This window comes from Muscardinus avellanarius (assembly GCF_963383645.1).
Source record: "Muscardinus avellanarius genome assembly, chromosome: 5".
Lineage (NCBI taxonomy): Eukaryota > Metazoa > Chordata > Mammalia > Rodentia > Gliridae > Muscardinus > Muscardinus avellanarius.
Genome location: NC_137790.1, coordinates 37,990,518 through 37,998,588, shown reverse-complemented (window position 1 = coordinate 37,998,588; position 8,071 = coordinate 37,990,518). Strand labels below are relative to the sequence as shown.

Below are 8,071 nucleotides of genomic sequence, written 5' to 3'. Positions count from 1 at the left end.
GTCTTTTTCCAGTGTATGCTTTGGCCCCTTTGTCAAAAATCAATTGGCCGCAAGTGTCCAGATTTGTTTCTGAGACTTCTAGTCTGCTGCCTTGGTCTGTGTATCTGGTTTTGTTCCAGTACCATGCTGTTTTTATTACCATGGCTTTGTAGTTCAGAGTCAGGTGTTGTGATTATTACTGCACATTTTTTGTTGCTGAGAAATAATTTGGTTATTCTGGGGATCTTTTTGTTTGTTTTGTTTTGTTTTGTTTTGTTGTTGTTCCAAATGAATTTAAGGACTGATTTTTCTATGTCTGTGAGAATTGGTCCAGACAATTTAGTAGTATTGCAGTAAATTTCTAGGTCACTTTTGGAAGAATGGCCATTTTTGTGTTTATTCCACCTACGTAAGAACATGGAAGATCTTTTTCATAATTTAAGTTCTCTAGTTCTCTTTATTTTTTTCAATGTTTATTTATTTCATTTTTGTAGAGGTTTTACCTCCTTGGTTGATTTATTCCTAAATATTTTATTTTTTTGTGTGTGTTGGAGATCCTTAGTGGAAGTATTTTCTGTTTTTTTTTTTTTTCCAGTGGATTTTTAGTTGGTATACAGAAAAGCTTCTTACTTTTTTTTAAGATAGATTTTGTAGCCAGACACTTGGTTGAATTTGAAGATCAGTTCTATAAGTCTTTTCGTTAATTTTGTTGGATCTTCTAAATATAGTACTATGTTATTTACAAATAGCAAAAGTTTTAGTTCTTTTTTATTTGTACTTTGTTTCCTTTACTTGTGTTATTGCTTTGGTTACAGTCTCAAGTACTATATTGAAAAGAAGTGGGGATAATGGACATTCTTGTCTTGTTCCTGTTTTTAGGGGGAATTCTCAAAGTTTTTCTCCATTTAATATGATATTGGCTGTGGTCCTATTGTAGATTGCCTTTATTATGTTGAAATATGTTTCTTCTATTCTGATTCTATGCAGTGCTTTTCGCATAAATGGATGTTGGGTTTTGTCAAATGCCTTTTCAGCATCTATTGAAATAATTATGTGATTTTTGTCTTTGGCACTTTTTATGTAATGAATTACATGGATAGATTTGTGTGTATGTATGGGGGGAGTTTGGGGATGTAACTCAGAGGCATTTGACCTCTGAGCCACACCACCTGCCCAATTTTTTATTCTCAGCCTCCCAAATGCTGGGATTACAAGTGTCAGCCACCACGCCCGGCCTCTACATGGCTACATTTTCATATATTGAACTAGCCTTGTATCCCTGGGATGAACCCTACTTGGTCATGGGTAAGATTGTTTCATGTGGTTTTGAATGCATATTGCTAGTATTTTGTTTAGCAGTTTTGTGTCTAAGTTGATCAAAGATATAGGCCTGTTATTTTCTTTTCTTGAACTGTCTTTACTTGGTTTGGGCATTAATGTGATGTTGGCTTTATATGTTTGGAAGAGTACTATTTCTATTTTACAAAATAGATTTAGAAATATTGGGATTAGCTCCTCTATGAAGGCTCTATAAAATTTATTTTGTAATCCATGTGGTACTGGGCTTTTGTTTGATAGTAGGCTCTTTATAGGTGCTTGAATCTCTTTAATTGATATTGGTTGGTTTAATTTTTTTTCTTTGCGGGTCTGGGGATGAAACCCAGGGGCATTTAACCTCCAAGCTACACCCCTTAGCCCTATTTTTAATCTTTATTTTGAAACCAGTTCTCACTGAGTTGCAGAGGGTCTCACTAAGTAGCGGAGGCTGTCCGCAAACTTGGATCCTCTGGTATCAGCTTCTTAAATTTTATATATTGTCTTGATTCAGTTTATGAAGTTCACATTTATCTAACAGTTGTCATCAGTTTTTTTCCAGATTTTCTATTTTGTTGAAGTATAGTTTTTCAAAGTGGTTTTTGTTAATCCTCCGGATTTCTACCCTATCTTTGGTAATATTTTCTTTTTATCTCTTATCTTTTTAATTTGAATTGATTCATTCTCTTTTTTTTGGTTTAAGTTGGCTACTGGTTTATTTATCTTGCTAATTTTTTGAGAAACTAGCATTTGGTTTTGTGGATCTTTTGTATTTTTTATTCCCTAACTTATTGATTTATTTCTGCTTAATAATTTTTTGTCTTTTACTGGCTGAGGTTAGTCTGTTTCATTACTATTGGAATAACATGATATAGCATTGTAATTTTCATGATTAGTGGTATTTAGCACTTTATAAGCTTGTTGTTCATTTGTATATCTTATTTTGGAATATAAAACGTATATTATGTTTTGTTTAATTTGGTTGTGTTTTTGCTTTTTTTTAACAATTTTTTATTGAACATAAGTAGTATACATTTATACTATATTTGGTGCCCTCTTCCCCCCACCCCCTTCCCCCCCCCACCAATGGTTGTCCAGGTTAACCATGTCTTATTCATAATTTTACACATGTTCAGGTGTAGAACCTCATTAATCCAGATCGGCCTTTCTCCTCTCCTATCTTTCCATTAAAACTTAGCTAGTATTTCCCCTCTAATATCTGGGGTCCTACTGGTATCCTTTGTGTTTTCTAGTTTGGGCATATTAGAGGAAACATGTGTATCTTCTCCTTCTGTGCTTGGCTGATCTCACTTAACATGATGCTCTCCAGGGCTTTCCATCTTCTTGCAAATGATATAATTTTGTTCTTCTTTATGGCTGAATAGAATTCCATTGTGTGTATTTCCCACAGTTTTGCTATCCATTCATCTGTTGATGGTGATCTGGGTTGGTTCCATATTTTGGCTATTACAAATTGTGCTGCTATGAACATAGGTATGCATATGTTGCTGTATTTCTCTGAATTCAACCCCTTTGGAAAGATACCTAGGAGTGGTATAGCTGGATCATATGGTGGATCTATTCCCAACTTTCTCAGGAATCTCCACACAGATCTCCATAGTGGCTGAACTAGTTTGCACTCCCACCAACAGTGTAAAAGAGTTCCTCTTTCCCCACATCCTCGCCAGCATTTGTTGTTGTTTGATTTCTTTATGCTTGCTACTCTGACTGGGGTTAGATGGAATCTTAGTGTAGTTTTGATTTGCATCTCCCTGATGGCCAGTGATGAAGAACATCTTTTCATGTATCTATTAGCCCTTTGTATCTCTTCTTTTGTGAAGTGTCTATTTAGTTCATTTGCCCATTTCTTGATTGGGTTGTTTGTTTTGCTAGTGTAGAGCCTTTTGAGCTCTTTGTATACTCTGGATATTAGCCCCCTATCAGAATGGTGGCTGGTAAAGATCCTTTCCCATTCTGTAGGCTTCCTCTTTAGGTTATTGATAGTTTCCTTTGATGAGAAGAAACTTTTTAGTTTGATGTTATCCCACTTGTTTATTCTTGCTTTAATTTCCTGAGCTTTGGAGGTTTTGTTGAGAAAGTTACTGCCTGTGCCAATATGTTGTAGTGTTGAACCTATGTTCTCCTCTACTAACTTCACCGTCTCAGGTCTAATTTCTAAGTCTTTAATCCATCTTGAGTTGATTCCTGTGTTAGGTGAGATATAGGGGTTTAGATTCATCTTTTTACAAATGGTTAGCCAGTTCTCCCAGCACCACTTGTTGAAAAGGCTGTCTTTTCTCCAGCGTATGTGTTTGGCCCCTTTGTCAAAGATTAATTGACTAAAGATGTGTGGGTTTGTTTCTGTATCTTCTATTCTAATCCACTGGTCAGTATATCTGTTTTTGTGCCAGTACCATGCTGTTTTTTTAACTGTGTGTTTGTATGTTTCTTATATATTCTAGGTACTAAGCCCCTGTATAAAGTACAGTATGAAAACTTTTTCTCCTGTCTCTTTACTCTGTTGCTTGCATCCTCTTCTATGCAGAAGCTTTTTATTTTCAGTGTTATCTCTTTTATCCTGCTTGTTTGCTTGTTTCCTATGCTTTTGTTGTCTTGTCCAAAAATGTCTTTTCCATTCCAATTTTCTAAAGCATTTTTTAAGCTTTTGTTTAGTAGTTTCAGTATTTTAGAATTTATATTATTGTCTTTAATTTTACTTGAGTTGATTATTGTTACTGGTGGGAGGTAAAGATATAATTTATTTTTTGCATGTATATATTTAATTTTTTTTTTTTTTTTTTTTGGTGGTACTGGGGTTCCTGGAAGCCCTTCTACCTCCGGTATACACTCCCACGGGCTACACTCCCAGACCTATTTTTTAACATTTTTATGTGGAAACAGAGTCTCTTAAGCCAGCAAGGCTGGCTTCGAACCTTCAGGACCCTCTTGTCTCTGCCCCCCAAGCACAGGGATTACAAGCGTGCACCAACACGCCTGGTATAACATTCATTTTTTATTAATACTACTTTGTAGTCCATTCAGAAGATGTATATAGTAATGCCTCTTTTCTTCTTTCTGCTAAAGTTTGCTTTACTTAATTTTTGGTAGTTTTATACAGATTTTATGACTTTTTCAAGTCTGTAAGTACACTACTGATATTTTAACAGATATTACATTAAAGCTATAGATTGCATTGAGTAATATGACCATTCCAGCACTACTGATTCTTTTATTCTATGAGAAATTTCCATTCATGCATACTTTCTTCAATTTCTTTCAGCAAGATTTTATAATAAAAAAACCTTGAAAATGACTAAAATAATACTACACCATTATAGTTTCTATTGTGTTTAAATGAGCAGTATATGTAAACAAAACCAGAATATACAAAGTTAAAATCATTGAAATAAATGTAATAACTAAAGACCACAAAGATATGTAAGGTTTTATTTCACTTAGAATTGTAATACTTGATATAATGTCTAATGTTGAAGAATTGCCAAAATCCAGAAGAACTTGGAAGTAGCTTCAGTTTCACCAGCACAAACCTATTTTACAAGCATGAATATAGTATTTCTAAATAGACAAAATTTTCTGCATCTTGAAAATTTTGTAGATAACATTGTAGTATTACTTATGTCTAGAATTTTAATTTTATTTTTATTTATATTTTATATAATTTTATTGGTGCATTATAGTCTCACATCATAATTTAAACTATGTTGACAGCAATATACATGCATATAGCACTTGGGTTTTCCCTAACTGCTGCCTCCTCATATCCCCACTTCCCCATAAAGACTACTGATATTGACATTGGCATTTTCACATATGTACACAAAATCTATGGTAGTATTTTCATGATGAACCTAAGTCTTCCTCCTCCCTTTTCCTTAGACCACCTCCCTGGATCCTCTGGGGTTTCTCTCCTGTTACCTGGATTTCCTTTGGTAACTCCATTATTACCTCTTCCACAGAGAGAATACTTACAACCTTTTGATTTCTGTGACTGGCTAATCTCACTTAATATAATGTTCTCCAGATCTTTTCTTTTCCTAGCAGATGACATATTGCGTAATTTTTCATATTTGGTATTTCAATGTCTCATGAATTGAAATATAAACCCCTAAATTTTTAAAGTCTATTTGACAGATGTTAAACTGCAATTAGAATTATCTAGATGCACTGTTTAGAAATTATATACCCAGTTTAGGTATTATGCTTAAAGAGATTAGAGTTAAATTTTAGCGACACAAATTTATAGATTCTTTAGAATTAAAAGGAAAAATAATGACCTTGAAGGACAATGAAAATAACACTAGGTTAATTTAGTAAATGAATGCTTATAAAAGTTCTTAGAACCTGATACTATGTGTGCTTGTGTATTAACTTCCAGGAAAAATATATTTTTTTGTATATAAAAAAAGAAGGTGATATATCTGCCCTAGTGGGAGTCTATCCATTCTTCTGCATTGTTTGAGTTGTTTTTATTCTGTTGAGGGAGGTATTAGCATTGAGAGGTGTACAAACTTTCTTATATTTCATCTATGTTTGCCAGAAAATTTTGTCAGGCTTTACTACTATTTTTCTTTCTCTCAGCCAGTACTGAAAATACCCTAATATGTGTTCATTTTTGTTTTGCTATAAATTTATGTCTAACAAGTGCTGTATTTCTAAATGATGCTATTTTGACTCTGACTATTCTTTGATTTTTACTATGTGAATTAAGGTAATAAATTTCTTAGAGCAGAATATTCTTCTGCACACTTTGGCAGAAATATTATTCACATTTTAAATATGCAAGATTCCTTATAACTGAAACATATTTAAAATAGATAAATCAAAGCTGCTTAAGTTATTGGAAATGTAAAAAAATATATATTGCTTTTGAAGAACACACTGAATGAAATTAAAAATTTAAATATTTGCATTTCTAACAAATGACTAGCCCTTCAAATGAATACCTTAAGAACATGTGCTCTTCTTTTATTAAATTTTACTTTTACATTTATGGCACTCTCACTTCTTTAATTTTAAGATTTATAATTAACTCACTTTTTGTGTGTGTGTGTGTGTGTGTGTGTGTGGTACTGGGGTTCCTGGAAACCCTTCTACCTCCGGGCTACACTCCCAGACCGATTTTTTATATTTTTTTAAAATTTGGAAACAGGGTCTCTTAAGCCAGCGAGACTGGCTTCAAACCTGCGCGATCCTCCTGTCTCCCAAGCACAGGGATTACAAACCTGCGCCACGCCCGGCCTATTAACTCACATTTTTGTTAGTAAATTTGCTCTTTTATCAGACTTGTCTTTTATTCTTTTCATATGTATATGATATACCTAATCCTAAAACACTATACAGACTGAGATAAAAATTCTTATAAATTAAGCCTAAATTTATTGGCTAGTATATTTACTATTGTTAAATTGTAGTAAGATTATATGATAACCTGAGTAAAGGATAATTTACCTGTAGAATTTTTTTCTATGAAGATTGTATAAAATCTATCTCCTTTCTTTATGATGACAATGAGTGTACACATAACACAATTTTGTTCTGAATTTGTCTCTTAACCGTATCAATATTTTTCTTTAAAAATACTCAAGTATTGCCCCCCCCCCCCCCCGTAGCGCTGCTCTGCTTGCAGGTGGGTGTCTAGCTGCGGACACGGGTCTCTGTTATGCAGGATGGGGTTTGTTAAAGTTGTCAAGAACAAGGCCTACTTTAAGCGATACCAAGTGAAATTTAGAAGATGACGAGAGGGCAAAACTGATTACTATGCTCGGAAACGCTTGGTGATCCGGGACAAAAATAAGTAGAACAAATACCGGATGATAGGAAGTTCCTGTGACCAACAGAGATATCATTTGTCAGATTGCGTGTGTCGGCATAGAAGGGGATACGATAGTCCGCACAGCATATGCATATGAACTACCAAAATACGGTGTGAAAATTGGCCTAACAAACTGTTACAGCATACTGCACTGGCCTGCTGCTGGGCCGCAGGCTTCTCAGTAGGTTTGCCATGGACAAGATCTATGAAGGCCAAGTGGAGGTGACTGGAGATGAACACAATGTGGAAAGCATTGATGGTCAACCTGGTGCCTTCACCTGCTATTTGGATGCAGGCCTTGCCAGAACTACAATTGGCAATAAAGTTTTTGGGGCACTGAAGGGAGCTATGGCTTGCAAACAAAAAATTGAGTATAACCTATTAGAATGGCATTGAAATAGTATGCTCCTACCACAATAAATCTTATTCAGCAAAACATCATATGGAACTTCTTTGAAACCAGTACCTATGCCAAGAATAGTTTTCAGAAATAAATACAAGAGAGCGGGGTGTGGTGGTACACGCTTGTAATTCCCGCGCTTGGGAGGCGGAGACAGGAGGATCGCGCAGGTTTGAAGCCAGCCACGCTGGCTTAAGAGACCCTGTTTCCAAATAAAAATATAAAATAGGTCTGGAAGGGTAGCCCAGAGATAGAAGGGCTTCTAGGAACCCCAGTACCACTAAAGAAAAAGAAAAAAGAAAAAAGAAAGAAAGAAAGAAAGAAATACAGGAGAAAGTCTTACTAAAATCAACTTGTGTAAAAAAAGAAAAAAAAAGTAGTTGAAAGCTATGTCAGAGCCTAAATTTATGAAACAGAAAGGCAGTTAATCTCATTGATAGAGGACAATAGCAATTTGTCTGTCATCCAGAATTCAATAGACAAGAAAGTTGGCTTTCAAACGATAGAGTTAGATACCTTAGCAACATAAGCACAGAAAGTAAGAG

General features: G+C 34.7%; 1 pseudogene across 1 annotated transcript; it reads left to right on the top strand.

The window, feature by feature from the left end:
• The first annotated feature begins 6,980 nt into the window (after positions 1–6,980).
• LOC308263466 (large ribosomal subunit protein uL18-like) lies at positions 6,981–7,522 on the top strand (annotated as a pseudogene). The gene has a single exon. The product of its transcript is annotated as a large ribosomal subunit protein uL18-like (transcript).
• Positions 7,523–8,071: the final 549 nt, after the last annotated feature.